The sequence below is a fragment of the Triticum aestivum genome, chromosome 6D, assembly GCF_018294505.1.
Source record: "Triticum aestivum cultivar Chinese Spring chromosome 6D, IWGSC CS RefSeq v2.1, whole genome shotgun sequence".
In the NCBI taxonomy this organism is placed as follows: Eukaryota; Viridiplantae; Streptophyta; class Magnoliopsida; order Poales; family Poaceae; genus Triticum; species Triticum aestivum.
In genome coordinates, this window is record NC_057811.1 from 147,706,451 (window position 1) to 147,723,277 (window position 16,827).

Below are 16,827 nucleotides of genomic sequence, written 5' to 3' on the forward strand. Positions count from 1 at the left end.
GACAAGGCTCTTATGATTGAAGGGAAGCAGCAGCAGATTGAGAGCCGCAAAAGGAAGTATGGACAAGGAAAGTACAATTCAGGAGCTCAGCAGAAGCCGCATTTAACCCCGAACTCGGGAGGATTTACCCATAACCATGGAGGCCACACCCACAATGGAGGGAGCTCTCACAACCACAATGGCCACAAGAATGGGAATGGGAATGGAGCAAGCAACAATCAGAACCGCGCTAACCCAGCAACACCCGCAAAGAAGGACCAGAGTCACATTACTTGTTTGAAGTGTGGGCAGACTGGGCACTACGCCAATGATTGCCCTGAGTTGAAGAATGGCAATGGAAATGGAAGCTCTGGGAAGAAGGCTAACCCATGCAACAGAGGACAAGTGAACCACGTTAACATGGAGGAGTTTGAAGAGCAGCCAGACGCCATTATCGGTAAGTTTTTGGTTAAGTCATTTACTGCACTTGTTCTTTTTGATACTGGTGCATCGCATTCATACATATCGAGGGGGTTCGTGGATAAGTATAAGTTGCCCACTAAAGTTCTTAAGACACCTATGCTAGTAACCTCACTCGGAGCAGAGTATATGGCAAGCAGAGGATGTTTTCAGATGCCATTAACCATAGGTAGTCATACTTTCCCCTCAGACCTTATAATTCTGGAGTCACAAGGGTTGGATGTGATACTGCGCATGGATTGGCTGTCGATGTATGGAGGAAACATCGATTGCGCCAGTAAGTCGATTTATGTCACCACCTCGGAGGGAAAGAGGATCAAGTTTGTATCCAGGCATACGTCAAGGAGAACCCAAGTAAATTCCCTCTCAGGAGTTGTTCAGGAGGAAGTACCTATTGTGAAGGATTACCCGGATGTGTTTCCAGAGGAATTACCAGGCATGCCACCGGAGCAAGACATTGAGTTCTTAATAGAACTATTGCCAGGTACCGGGCCTATATCGAAGAGACCATACCGGATGCCCGCAAACGATCTGGAGGAGATTAAGAAACAGATTAAGGAGTTATTGGAGAAAGGTTACATCCAACGAAGTTCATCACCGTGGGGAGCTCCAGTGCTCCTGGTTGAGAAGAAAGATAGATCGTTGAGGATGGTTGTTGATTATCGGGCATTGAATGAAGTGACGATCAAGAACAAGTACCCACTGCCGATGATCAATGATTTGTTCGACCAGCTGCAAGGAGCTAAAGTGTTTTCGAAGATCGATCTGCGATCGGGATATCACCAGTTGAAGATTCGGGAGAAGGATATACCTAAGACAGCTTTCACCACAAGGTACGGGCTGTATGAGTATACGGTTATGTCATTTGGATTAACTAACGCCCCTGCATATTTCATGAGTATGATGAAAAGGTGTTCATGGAGTTCTTGGATAAGTTTGTCATGGTGTTCATTGATGATATCTTGGTATACTCGAAGAATGAAGAGGAGCACAAGGAACATTTGCGTTTAGTTCTCGAGAAGCTCAGGGAACACCAGTTATATGCCAAGTTCAGCAAATGTGAGTTTTGGCTGAAGGAAGTTGGATTTCTTGGACATGTTATATCAGGAGAAGGTATAGCAGTGGATCCCACCAAGGTTCAGTCAGTCACCGAGTGGTTGGCACCCACCTCAGTTGTAGAGATCCGCAGTTTTCTTGGACTTGCGGGATACTACCGGAGATTTATTGAGAATTTCTCTAAGATTGCGAAGCCCATGACGACATTGTTGAAGAAGGGCACCATGTTTAAATGGACAGAAGAATGTGAGGCCAGTTTTCAGGAGTTGAAGAAACGCTTGACCACAGCCCCAGTGCTAATCCTGCCGGATATACGCAAGGATTTCCAAGTGTATTGCGACGCCTCTCGCTTAGGACTTGGAGGAGTACTTATGCAAGACGGAAGAGTTGTTTCCTATGCCTCAAGACAACTTAAACCGCATGAGTTGAATTATGCCACGCATGATTTGGAGTTAGCAGCTATGGTACATGCACTCAAGACTTGGAGACATTTTCTCATTGGGAACCGTTGCGACGTGTACACGGATCACAAGAGTTTGAAGTACATCTTTACCCAGAAGGAGCTGAACCTCAGGCAGAGGAGATGGTTGGAGCTCATAAAGGATTATGACATGAAGCTGCATTATCATCCAGGAAAGGCCAATGTCATAGCAGACGCTTTGAGCCGTAAGAGTTATGGTAAAATCCTTAAGAGGGGGAATGCCAAAGGAGTTAGCCGAGGATCTCAGGGAACTTCGTTTGGAGATTGTTCCTAGAGGTTTTGTTGCAACAATGGAAGTTCAGTCTACATTGTTGGGAAAGATTCGAGAAGCTCAGAAGGATGATAAGGAGATTGCCGAGATAAAGGAGAAAATGGGCGAAGGAAAAGCTAAAGGTTTTCATGAGGATGAGCACGAGACCTTATGGTTTGAGGACCGTGTATATGTGCCCAATAATGCAGAGATCAGGAAGTTGATACTACAGGAAGCTCATGACTCGCCATACTCGATACACCCCAGAAACACTAAGATGTATTTGGACTTGAAGGAGCGTTTCTGGTGGACTGGTATGAAGAAGGATATTGCAGAGTATGTAGCCGTATGTGATGTATGTCAGAGAGTGAAGGCAGAACATTAGAAGCCAGCAGGATTACTGCAGCCTATGCCGCTACCCGAATGGAAGTGGGACAAGCTTGGCATGGATTTCATCACCGGATTGCCCAGGAACCGATCAGGATATGATTCTATCTGGGTAGTAGTGGATCGTTTGACCAAAGTGGCTCACTTTATCCCAGTAAAAACCACCTATACAAGTGCGAAGTTGGCCAAGATATATATGACCAGGATCGTATGTCTGCACGGAGTTCCGAGGACCAGCGTATCAGATAGAGGAACACAGTTTACTTCAAAGTTTTGGCATCAGCTGCACCAGACTTTGGGGACCAGGCTAGAGTTTAGCACAGCCTTTCATCCGTAGACAGACGGACAGACCGAGAGAGTCAATCAGATTCTGGAGGACATGTTGAGAGCTTGTGCACTAGATTATGGATCTAGTTGGGATGATTATTTGCCGTACGTAGAGTTTTCATACAACAACTACTACCAGGCGAGTTTGAAGATGGCACCTTTCGAAGCCCTGTATGGACGAAGATGCAGAACACTGTTGATGTGGGATGAAGTAGGAGACCGACAGTTGTTTGGACCGGATTTGATTAAGGAGTCCGAAGAGAAGGTTAAGCTGATTCGAGACCGACTGAAGGTAGCTCAGTCCAGGCAGAAGAGTTATGCGGTTTCGAAATGCAAGGAGGTAGTCTATGAAATCGGAGACAGAGCATATCTACGAGTGTCACCTCTGCGAGGAGTTAAACGTTTTGGAGTTAAGGGAAAGTTAGCCCCAAGATTTGTAGGACCATACCGAGTTTTGGAACGCATGGGAGAGGTTGCCTACAAGTTGGAGTTACCCGAAGGACTGTCAGGAGTTCATGATGTGTTTCACATTTCCCAGTTGAAGAAGTGCCATGCAGAGATGGCTGATATACCACTAAGAGATACAGTGCCCTGGAAGCAATTCAGTTGGACAGGATCTGACATACGAGGAGAAACCTGTCAAGATTCTTGAGTTTGCCAGCCGAGTTACTTGCAGCAAGGTTATCAACTTTTGCAAAGTTCAGTGGAGCCACCATACCGAGGATGAAGCCACCTGGGAATGAGAGGATGATCTTCTCAAAGACAAACCACACCTATTTTCTAGCCAACCAGAATCTCGAGGGCGAGATTCATCTTAAGGGGGGTAGGTTTGTAACATCCCAAATTTTCAATTTGGAATGTTATACCTAGGTCATTCATGCATATCATATTTTATTCCATATTTTCTTTGCGACCCTCGAAATTCTAAGCAACTCAAGGACCCACGGAGAGAGTTGGGGATTTCACCATTTTCATATTTGAATTTTATCAAGTAGTGAAACAAGGGTCATTTGTTTTAATTATTTTTCTCTCCGAAAATATTTCATATCAAATTATATGAAAGGGGATAATATGACTTAACCAAAAATAATGAAATATTGGAGAAAAAAAATATTAAAATCAAATAAAAAAATTATTTGGATTTTATTGCTATTTTATTTGAATTAGGAAAAATATGCGTTTTTCAAAACAGCATTAGAGTCCTAAATAAATGTTCACCTTGTCCGGTAGATTTTTATAGGACGGGGAAAATTTATTTCGGGATTTTTTGAGTTAGTTTAGTATTTATTTTCTTCGTTCTTCTGCGCGTCGGAATATTTTTTTTAAAGTTACCGCCTTACCGGGCCGTGTCGGCCTGGGACACCGACCCGGCCGGCCCGTTAAGAGGTGAGGCCTCGAGCCGCCGCCAGCCCCAGCCCACCCGCGCGGCCCGCCAAACCCTAAGTCGCCACCGCCGATCTCCACCCAGCTGCCGTCGTTGACTTTAGTCCGGTCGGTTTTTTTAGAAACCCTAACCCGTTTTTCTTTTTTAGATTGGTTTTTGTTTCGGTTTTTTTTGGTTCGGTTAAACTGCGGACGTTCGTCCGTACGATCGTTTTAACGAATGCCATTCACCCGTTAGTCAGAGACAGCAAACGTTCGTTCGTTAGTCTGTTCGTCAGTTTTTTTTCCAGGGTTTTTCGCGATTATTTTCGATCGTGATTTCTGACCCGATTTTCATTTTAGTTTATCTTTTCGCTCGTTTATCGGAATCAGGTGATTCAAGCACCTAGATCTTTGTCTCGAAGCCCTCTTTCTGTTTAACCAACCCGAACAAGATTTTGGAACAGTAAAATTTGACTTTAGTCCAGATTAGTAATCGGATCTTGTTTCATTCGCAGTTTGAGTTTCGTTGCTCCGTTTGATTTGATTCTTTTTGCAAACCGGAGTTCTTAAGTTGAACTTTCTTGTTAGATCTTCTTATTTGAGTTTTAACCGTGCATCTTTGATTGATTGCTTATGTTTGCTATTGTTTGTTTGCGATAGAATTCCCGAAGTGCGAAGCGTGCTACTACGAGTCTCTAGGTTTTGCGGATCGTCAGCAAGGCAAGCAACACATTGATCATACTGTTTTCATACCCAGCTTTTTTGCATTAGTTCCAATCCTCAAACACTGCATGATTAGGATGTGATTAACTTGTGGGTTTGGGAAGTAGTTGATGAGGTAGAACCTATTACCCTGTTTTATTGTCAAACCCTTGGGAGTTACTTCTACGTATGCTTATATTGCCATGCTATGCTCGTAGACGTGGATTTGGGTTTGAGTGTATCCATGACAGATGTGAGATTGTTAATTAATGGTTTAACTTAAGGTGGCAAATTTAATACACATCTGGGTGGATTGTTTGTTTTGGGTACCAGGGTATCCAGTGTTGTCCTGGGAGATCCCGGGGATATGTCGTGTGATCCTCCTACGGTCCGCCACCCAGGCTCAAAGGGATCGTGAGATATTTCATGCTAGAAACTTCTGTGTGCAGCCACAAGCCATTATGGGTTCTGGCATAGTTGAGTATGCTACATGACCTCTTGAAGATGTGGACTAGCAGATGTAGGGGAAAGTAGGTGTACCGGTCCACCCGGAGTAAAGAGTTAATGTTTCTGAAAGACTGTGTCTCGGTCATCCGTTTCTCAAACACCATGTAGTGCGAGAAATCCAATGGAGGAGATCGAGTCTTGTGGGGAAAAGTGCGCAAACCTCTGCAGAGTGTACAATCTAATCATGGTTAGTCGTGTCCCCGGTTATGGACATCTTGAGTATCTAGTACTTGGATTATCCTATTGTATCTCATCACTCTAAATTAATTTGTTGGGTTATTAATGATTACTTTTAATTGGGATTGAGATGGGGGTACCATTCTCAATGTTTCAACCACCCTGATAGTTAAATAAAATTTATACCTTTGATGTAGGGAAAAATTGGCTTTTCACAAAAACATATAACCTTAGAGCCTCCACCAGCCAAATATGCATGTAGTGATAGATTTATCTGTTCATTGCTCTACTGTGTTATTTTGTCAGCATATTCCATGTGCTGACCCGTTTTTGGGCTGCAACATATTATGTTGCAGACATTTCAGACGACGAGTAAGGTGCGATAGGTCGTTGTCATGCACTCAGCTATGCCGTTGGAGTTGATGGACTCACTTTATCTTCCAAGCCTTCCATGGTTATCTTATTTAGATGGCCTTAAGCCATATTTATTGTAATAAGATCTCTTTTGAGACATTCGATGTAATAAGTGTGTGATTGCACTCTGTTATAAATCCTTCGAGTACTGTGTGTGTCAGCATTACCGATCCAGGGATGACACTTATGCACAGAGATTTGACCATCTGAGGTCGGATAGCTACACGTACAGAGCAAAATGAGTGAAGTGAGCGTAGAGGCATAGGGATAATGTAGAAAGGAAGTCTTCGCGATCCATTATTCCCCATCTCGGTCAGAGAGAACTATTCAACTAGTCTTCGCAGTGAAGTGACAATACACGCTGCAACAGATGGGACACTTAATTAATAAGCTGAACCAGCGTGTTGGTGTTACTAAATCAGCCTTACCCAGTACTGCCATCATGTTTGCCAGTAGAGCACGCTTCTGTCCTCCATTAACTGACATATGGGCCCTCTTGTGGTAGACACGTATGTGATCGGTGTAACTATTTACACTCCGAAGGACGGTATATCCTGGTAGTAGTAGTAGAATTGAGATTTAATGCACTTTCTTCCCCGTCTTCCACTCTTCTTCCTCCTCTCTTCTTCTTCCTCCCCTCTTCCCCATCGTCGGCCGCACACCATTCCCCCCCGCTCTCTGCTCGCCCGCCCGTGCTATCTTCCTTGGTAGCTCGCGCGTACCATATCCCCCTGCTCACTGTTCGGCCACACGGGGAGAAGCTTCTTCGCTCGCCCGCCCGAATCCACTTCCCCGCTGGCTCGCAGGCACCGAAAACCCCAATGGCAGAACCGACTGACACGCAGAGCCATGATTGGAATTCCCTCCCCGATGTTCTCTTGGAGCAGATCTGTAATCGTATGGACCTACTCAGCACCGTCCGTCTGGCCGCATGCTCGGTGTCTTTGTACCGTCTACTGGTCTGCAACCAGCCGACTCTTTTCGAGACACCCTGCTTGCTGATTCCCGATCCTCGTAGGTGGCCCAGACACCGACTTGACGATCCTATGGAGGTTGACGTGGTGCCCCTCGACATGCTACCACTAGTCGTCCACCTGTCCTTCATGCGCGGCCACTACTGGGCGGGCATGAAGGCCAACTGGATCGTCCTCATCCACCAATCCGGTAGTCCGTGGCATCTCGTGGATATCTACACCCAGCTAGAGATCACCCTTCCATCTTTGGATACCGCCGCCATCGAGCCTCGCGGCCCGCCGGACACTCCTGCCTACTACGCACGAGACGGGTCGAGCTTTTGGCTCGACCTCTGTTTGCTGAAGGTTGTAATCTGCGAAGTGCCCACACCATCAGAAGACTACATGGATTACAAGCTCATTGTCGTGTTCAACATGGGATTAGTCTATCTGGAATCCGGTTGCCATACATGGTTATGGCTCATCGTCGATCCTCTTTACCCAACACTTCTGTCTGATGCTATAGTACACAATGGCATCGTTTATGCGTCGACGCACAGATTGGCTGCCTATACTGGTGGAATCTATCATGTTGTAATTGTTCTATCTCATCTCATCTTTACCTTAAGAATACGACTGCCTGTTCATTGTTACAAATTTGAATATGTAGTATGTCTATAACCACATCATTGCTATATGTTCCTCTCATTTCCTAGATTTTTATGACCACACATGTTATTGTTAGAGTTGATATGAGAACAATTGGTATCTAATGATTGTTAGAATAGATATTATGAGTATAACCTCATGATTGCTATATGTTACTCTCATTTCCAGGATTTTTGTAACAACGCATGTTATTGCTAAGAGTTGATATGATAACTGTAGTAAGTGCTATGGTAGAATATGAGTAGGCCCTGTCATATCTGTTTTCCTCTCATTGTTACATGATGTTTGAACCATGATATATTGCTAGAATATGAAAGCCATTGGCTTTTTTTTTAAGTTGGGTATGATTATGACCACGGCATTGCAATTCTCTGTCTATGATACGTGTCACTGTTATAATAATCTTAATTCCACACATACTCTGAACATGATTGTTTATTTTTGTCCTTTTGGTCTCCAATTTGAATTGTTGCAGCAGACGCAAATGCGCTGGCCTTCATGATTCCAGGACCTGGAATCATACCAGCCGATGGGTGGTGGTTTATTGCTCGTTCAGCTGATGGTGGTCATTTGATGCTCATTTGCACGTACCAAATTGACCAAACCATTTCATCAAACCACATGCAGTACAATGCCTGGGGCGTTCGTGACATTGATGGCTATGGCTGCTTCGTGTTCAAGAAAGAAACCAGCTCTGTTGGGCCAGGCGTATTCAATTGGAGGCGGGTTTATAGCCTCGGCAACCACTCCATGTTCCTCGGGCTCAATTATCCGATCATCCAACCAATCATCGATCATATCACTGGCGATGATTACCATGTTATACAACTTCCATTCGCCAGGGGGGACTGTGTTTTTACATCATACCATGGGTTTCATGAATCACCATATCCAGAGATTCGTCGACACAGCTTGTTGCCAGATAATCTTCAGTGTGTGAAAGGCATCAAGCTTCCATGCGATGGATGGCTTTTGCAAACCCGACATGCGGCGATGTGGTTCATGCCAACAGCAAATATGCACAACTTGATTCCTACTGATATGTAGACTGAGCCATGTATTCTGCTACTGTAGCACGACCCTCTTTTGTTGGATATTATGTACTGTTGTTAGTTTGAAGCACTCCTCTGGTTTGAAGGATAGATACCTTTCTGGGATCAAGTACATCCTAACTCACCTGCGCAGGATGTACTGATAATGATGATGGAGATGTTGTGCAGTATATATATATATCACTTAGGCTTTAAGTGCGTACTTGTTAGTTAAACCTATGGTTAAAATGTGACACTAAATACGACTAGTAAGTAGTACAGTGGCAGTACTAGTATACGTCGGTCAAATTATTCATCATGTCCACACATTGAATTGACGTGACAACACGCTGCGTGTGAGGTGACACAAGAATCCCGACGGCGTGTTCGGGTATTCTGGACTTCAGATTTGGAGTACCACTTATCTGTCGAAATCTTTCATCATTCACTTAAAACAGTCGATTGATCATACATTGAGTACCATATAACTGGAATTAACCGATGCAAGTCGAAGAAGGATTGGCCGGTGCTGCCGGCTGGCGTCAAGTTCGATCCCATAGATCAGGAGCTGATCGAGCACCTTGAGGCTAAAGTGAGTGCTAACAGCTCGAGATCTCACCCTCTCATCGATTTGTTCATACCAACCATCGACAGCGAGCATGGCATATGCTACACCCATCCTAAGAAACTTCCAGGTAAGACACTGATCGGCCGTCTACTTGCACAAACATATTCCTTTGTTTATAGCTCTATTTTTCTTTTTAGACGCAGACCTGGTGAAGCAATTACAATTTGACAGTTAATAAAAAGTGAAACAAGTGACTGCAACATGCCGAAGATGTTATGAAAATGCCAACTACGTACACTAAAACCTGTATTCAACAATACTGCAGGTATCACACTGAGTGGCCTAAGCAAGCATTTCTTCCAGCGCAATTCCAGGTCGTTCAAAAGGGGCACGTGGACGCGTCGCAAGATACAGTCGGAGTGTGGCATGCACGCGATGTGGCACAACACCGGCAATACCTTGCCGGTGATGGTCAACGGCCGGCAGACGGGCAGCAAAAAGGTTCTGGTGCTGCACACCAACAAGAACTTCGACCAGCAGAGGACCAACTAGGTGATGCACCAGTATCACCTCGGGGACCTCGAGCAAGAGAAGGAGCGGGAGCTGGTCCTCTGCAAGATTTTCTACCAGAAGAACACTAGGGCCAGGAGTAAAAATATTATAAGTTAGTTTGGTATTGGTACTTGTACTACCTTGTCGTCCGCTAGTTGGTATTGTTGTCAACGATCTTTTGGTATGAACTTCGCATTTGCTTCCAACCATCATGCCGAGGGTCGACGTGGATATAAAGCTGAATCATTTGTTTCGAAACGAATTTTCAGGCACCTGATTTTTATTTGATGGGTAGCATAAGCACCTGCCGTTCGAATTCCCAGTTCTCCAATTTTTTTGAAACAAGTGCATACTCTTATTATCACGATAAAAAACAATCACTGCTGCATCCCAGTTATCAGTCTGTACTTGCAGAATTCTCTCGTTTATTGAGCACGTATATTGTTTTTTCAGGTCGAGCAAATTTCAACTGGGCTGTAGACCGCCCAGGCTTGGTTTTGTTTTTAACAGGCCCAGCCCATGACGACAACGGGGCACAAAGATCCAGGAGGTATCTACTGGCCTCTGGCCCACCAGCGTTAGTTATATTTTGTCTTACAACATCCGCAGGCACTTTTTTTACTGAATCAAACACACAGCCCAGTTCTATTTTCCTCTTGAAACGCATGTCCTACATCCGTTTTCTAATCTCTAGGTATAGTTTTACTAGTTCATAAACACGTATCATTATATTGAAAATACATAAAATTCACTTTTCATATTTACATCCTTATTTTTGTTGTTGTTTTCCCTCCCAGCGCTGATTTTTTTACCACTGGTTTTCCCTTAAACCACCTCAATTGTCCCACGTCTTATTTGCTTACAAAAACAAAATGTTTTTTGGCAAATCAATATGTCCTTAAAAAATGTTTATCATTTCGGGATTACAAAAGTTCGGACTCCACCGAAATATGCAAAATAAGGTTGAACTTTTTGACCGTGGTCCTGGGCAGGAAATGGGCTGTAATAAATTATTTAAAAATTAGCAAATGGGCTGCAAATTATTAAAAAATAGCAAATGGGCTCTATGTTGTCTGCCACAGATTTGGTGGCTGACTTGTGGGCCTACTAAGTTCATGCGTACACAAGGTTTATCAAAAAAGAAACTTAGTCAACAATCGACTCTACCAACGTCAGACCGTTAGATGTCAATCTAACGGCAATCGTGCTTCTTCAGTCTCTGATCTTCCTGCCCCAGCCGCCCAAACCAGCGCCGTCGGAACCGCCTGCTCCTGCCTCCCGTGGCCGGCTGTGCTGCTGGGCAGGCCTCACGGCCCCATCATATACTCGCATCCCTGGCCTGTCTATCCCTCTACTCACCACACCTCCTGTTATTTTCCGGCGACGGCAGCCGAACCAGTCAACCCTCGTACTCTCCACCGTGTGGGCAGCCACTGTTGTGTCTTCCCCGGCTCCGTGTCGTTCCCTTCGTAGGCCTCACCATCGTCCACCACCCTGGTGCTCTCGGCGCGGCGTGGTCAACATGGTCAATGAACGACATCCATCGGAAGTGGACTGTACGTGGAGAGGCTGACAACTGGGTCCACGGCCGCACACAAGGAAATGCCTCCTTATTACACGCAAAATAATGATTCCTCCACCTGACATCTGGGACCCGCCGGAAGGGCCTCTGTATTTCGTGAAAAAAACGTTCCCCCCGCTGATAGGTCGGACACACCAACTATATCTTCGCACGCAAGGAAGTGCCTCCTTATTGCGCACAAAAAAATGAATACCCCCTGCCAGCTGGGACCCACCACAGTGGGAGGCTGACTTGTGGGCCTACTAAGTTGACGGGGACGGAGGGCTTTGTCAACTTAGTCAATATGAACGATTCTAGCTCCAGTGACCGTACGATGTCCATCCAACGGCCTTAGTGCTTCTTCAACCTCTGGTCTTCTTGCTCCAGCCGCCCAAAGCAGCGCCGGTCGTGCCGCCTGCTCCTGCCTCCCGTGGTCGGATGTGCTGCCGCGGAGGCCTCACCGCCCCCATACTACTCCCACCACTGGCCAGGCTATCCGTCCACTCACCCACACCCCCTGTTATTCTGCGGCTACGGCAGCCTCACACCGCAGCCGAACCAGTGAACCCTCATACTCCTCTCCGCGTGGGCATCCAGTGCCGCGTCTTCCCCGGCTCCACGTCATCCCCTTCCTAGGCCTCGCCGTCGTCCACCGCGTTGGTGCTCTCGGCGCGGCGTGGTCAATGTGGTCAACGACCAACTTCCATTGGAAGAGTACTGTACGTGGAGAGGCTGACAGCTGGGTCCACGGCCACAGCCCAGTTTTTTTGTGATTTTCCAAGTAAGTCGCTTTGTCAGGCCTATTGGGCTGCAAATCTTTCAAGACGAGGAGAGCTTCATTCGGCTGGCCGAGAAAATGGCCGATCAGTAATGAGAAATGGGCTGTACATTTTTAAAACACATCAAACCGGCAATTAGTTTCAAATTTCTTTTTTTCATTTCGAGATTTTAAATTGCATTGATTTTTATGCATGGACAATTTGTTGGATTTTATATTGATATACATTTATTTTTAAAATCAGTTTGAATGTGACTCGAAATTTTGGGATTAAAAACAGTTCGGACCGCACCGAAATATGCAAAATTTCGTATAATTTTTCAACCGTGGCCACAATATGGGCTGTAATGCTAACAAAAAGAATATGGGCTCCAAAAAAACCCTTAAGAATTAGCAAATGGGCTGTAAATTATTAGAAATAATGGCAGATGGGTTGTATGATGTTTTCCACAGATTTGAGGCTTTCCTAAAAAAAGGTTGACGCACAAGCAGTGACTGTTGGATGTCCATCCAACGGTCGTCGTGCCTCTTCAATCTCTGCTCTTCCTGCTCCAGCCACTCAAACAAGCGCCGGTGGGACTGCCTGCTCCCTCCTCCCCGCGGCCGGCTGTGCTGCGGCGCAGGCCTCATCGCCCCACCGTACTCCCATCGCTAGCCTAGCCATCCCTCTACTCACCCAGACCTGCTGTTATTCTCCGGCGATGGCAGACGAACCAGTAAACCCTCGTATAGTCGTACTCCCCTCCGCGTGGGAAACAACTGCCGAGTCTTCCCTGCCGCCATATCGTTCCCTTCCTAGGCCTCGCCGTCGTCCACCGCCCTGGTGCTCTCGACGCGGCCTAGTCAACGTGGTTAACGACCGACATGCATCTGAAGTGGACTGTACGTGGAGAGGCTGACAGCTGGGTCCACGGCCGCACGCAAGTAAATGCCTCCTTATTACACACAAAATAATGATTCCTCCACTTGACATCTGGGACCCACCGAATGGGCCTCTGTATTTCGCGAAAAAAACTTTACCGCCGCTGACAGCTTAGACCCACCAGCTATATCTTCGCACGCAAGGAAGTGCCTCCTTATTACGCACAAAAAAAATGAATACTCCCCCTGCTAGCTGGGATCCAGTATAGTGGCAGGCTGACTTGTGGGCCTACTAAGTTGACGGGGACGGAGGGCTTTGTCAACTTAGTCAATATGCACGATTCTAGCTCCAGTGAGCGTACGATGTCCATCCAACGACCGTAGCACTTCTTCAACCTCTGGTCTTCTTGGTCCAGCCGCCCAAACCAGTGCCGGTCGTGCCTTGTGCTCCTGCCTCCCGTGGCCAGCTACGATGCGGCAGAGGCCTCACCGCCCCCTACTACTCCCACCGCTGGCCAGGCCATCCCTCTACTCACCCACACCCCCTGTTATTTTGCGGCGACGGCAGCCTCACACCGCAGCGAACCAGTGAACCCTCATACTCCTCTACGTGTGCGCATCCACTACTGCGTCTTCCCCGGCTCCGCGTCGTCCCCTTCCTAGGCCTCGTCGTCGTCCACCGCCCTGGTGCTCTCGGCGCGGCGTAGTCAACGTGGTCAAGGAACGGCTCCATCAGACGTGGACTGTACGTGGAGAGGCTGACAACTGGGTCCATGGCCGCAGCAAGGAAGTGCCTCCTTATTACGCGCAAAATAATTATTCCTCCACCTAACAGCGGGGACCCACCGGACGGGCCACCATATTTCATGAAAAAAACATTTCCCCCTGACTGCTGGGACCCACCAGCTACATCTTTGCACGCAAGGAAGTGCGTCCGAAAAAAAACGATTCGCCCCCCTGACTGCTGGGACCCACCAGCTACATCTTCGCAGGCAAGGAAGTGCCTGACAGTTGGGAACCACCTGGTCGAAGCGTACGTAGCGTTGTCATTCTGGTCACGAACGTGTACGTACATACTGGTCGATGTAGAGGCGCGCACGTAGCATGTACACGTACGTACAACGGCAAGTGTACAAAAAAGAAAATACGGCCACGTACGTACGTACGGGCAGGGTCTCGAACGCCTACTCGCGCATACGTACGGCCAGGGCTCGTGTACATGGCTGGGTCGGAACGGAGAAACTGCGTCATCATCGTGTTCATGGGGAGCCAACCGGCTGGGTCGGAACGGAATGCGTCGTCGTGTTCATCGGGAGGGCTTGGACGGAACAGCCGATGGAAACAAGGCCTGGCGTACCGCAGAATGGAGGAAACGGCGTTGTGTTCGACCGGCCACGGTCGAAACGGGATCCTTTTCATCGGGAGGGGTCTGGCGTACCGCAAAATGGAGGAAACGGACCTCCTACGGTCGAAACGGGGGTCCTGTTGATCGGGAGGGGTGTGGCGTACCGCAAAACGGAGGAAACAGACTTGTGTTGGAGCGCTACGGTCGAAACGGGGGTCCTGTTCATCGGGAGGGGTGTGGCATACCGCAAAACGGGACTCCACGGGGTACTGTTCATCTCCACCGTCGACCTCCTCCAGCCTCCACGGGCTACTGTTCATCCACCATCGACCTCCTCCTGCCTCCACCTGCGACTGTTCATCCACGGGCTCCTGTTCATCCAGCCTCCACCGAGCGCTACTCCATCGGCTACTGTTCAACCAGCCCTCTCGACGGGTTCCTGTTCAACCACCCCTCCACAGGATACTGTTCATCTAGCCCTCCACCGTCTACTGTTCATCCTGCCCTCCACGGGGTGGTCCTGTTCATCCAACCCTCCACGGGGTCCTGTTCATCCAGCCCCAACCGGCTCGATCGATCGGGGTCCTGTTCATCCAGAGGCAACACCACGGGGTCCTGTTCATCCACCCCCACCGGGAACTGATCATCCAAACCCCCCCAGCAACGCTCACTGTTCGTCCAGAGGCAGCATCGATCAGCTTCAGTTAGCAGCAGTAGCGAAGGAATCGCTCAGTCGGGTTCAGTTACCAGCCATCGATCGATCGCTCGGGTTCAGTAACGCATAGCCTACAGTACAATCGCTCGGATTCAGTTAGAGCCCAACGCCTCACACCCATGCGCGTGCGTGTATGAGAGAAACGCGCATCGCTCGGCCCCAACCACCCACCGTAACCGGGAACACCCCGATATTTTCCTCGCCCTTGCTTCTACCATGGTTTTTTCCGTCATGGACGGCCCGAAGAATGTCATGCAGCTGCTTCTCCGGCCCGCCCAGGACGAAAAGCCCATTTTCTATCATGATTTTTTGTCATAGAAGTAGGACCCCACCACATCTATGATGATACCGGGTTTTGTCAAAATTATCGTCATAGAAATGTCATAAGTATGACAGAATTTTTTTCGTTAGGCCCAAAATGTCACGGATGTGTCTTTTTTTCTAGTGGGCCTTGGCCGTCGCGTCCGTTTCCTCCTTCGCCGCCTCCCTCTGCCGTTCTGCCTGCTCCCACTCCTCGCGCGCCTCTTGCGCGTTCTTCTCCGTCGCCTCCCGGAGGTCGGCGAGCGGGTCTATGCGGCGGCTGTTGGCGGAGCTCTCCGTCCCCTCGATGATGGAGGCGGAGGTCGACCGCTCAAGGGAGAGAGGGGCTCTGTTCAAGCAAGACAAGACGAACTCAGAAGGAGTTTGCAAAAAAGACAAAGGAAAACACAAGAAAAGACAAGCTCTTACGCAGACACCATCGGCAGCTGCTTCGGGGCCCTCTGGAACCGGGCCGCCATCGCGGCGGCCTCCTCCTGCCTAGTTGTTGTGGCCGAGCCCTTGGGTTTCTTCGGCCGGCCACCTTGCAGCTGCGTGCCGGCTCGGCACTTTGGTGCACCGCCTGGTGCAGTCGGCGCTGCTGAGGAGCTCGCCCCCGGCCTGTTGGCGACCAGAGGGCGGCGCAGCGCGTGATCCTCCTCGTCATCGTCTGGCTAGTCCTCAAGACTGACCCCTCCTCCGGAGCCGCTTGCCCCGTCACAACCGCCTGTGGCGTCGTCTTCCTCCAACGCGGCCGTCCCCAAGTCGGGGTCGTCCGCATCACTCATGGCTCGGTCCGGCAGGTACTCCTGGCCCTGCTCCAGGGCGTCGGCTGACGGCTGGGTCGTGAGGAGCTGCATCATGACCAATTGATCAGGCAGCGAAGCAGAGCCCGACAGAAAAGAAAGGAAAAGGAGTTGAGAGCTTACCGCAGGCGGCTGGTGTGCGCGGGAATACGGCCGTTTGCCGAACTGCCACTCCGATTCCGAGAGTTTGCATTTCGCAATCTCGTTCACCAGGTGGGCCACCTCCGGGGCCGACATCTCCCTAGTGCTCATCCGACACGGGTCTCGATGACCGCTCATCCGGCTGATCAGATGAGGCCGTCCTTGAAGAGGAGAACTCGGCGCTCGACAAAGGCGGTCAGCAAATCTGAGGCTTTGAGGCCCTCCGACTCCGTCATCACCCTGAGCCGGGCGACGGCGGCAGAAGTGGCCGACAGCGTCCTCGGCTTGAAAGCCCAGTTGGTGCGGGGCTCAGCCGGCGGGCCAACTTTGTAGCGCCGGGTTAACGTTCTTAACATAGAAATACGACTTTTGCCACAGCTTGACCGATTGCGTCAAGCTGATGGACGGGAAGTGGTTCCCAGCAC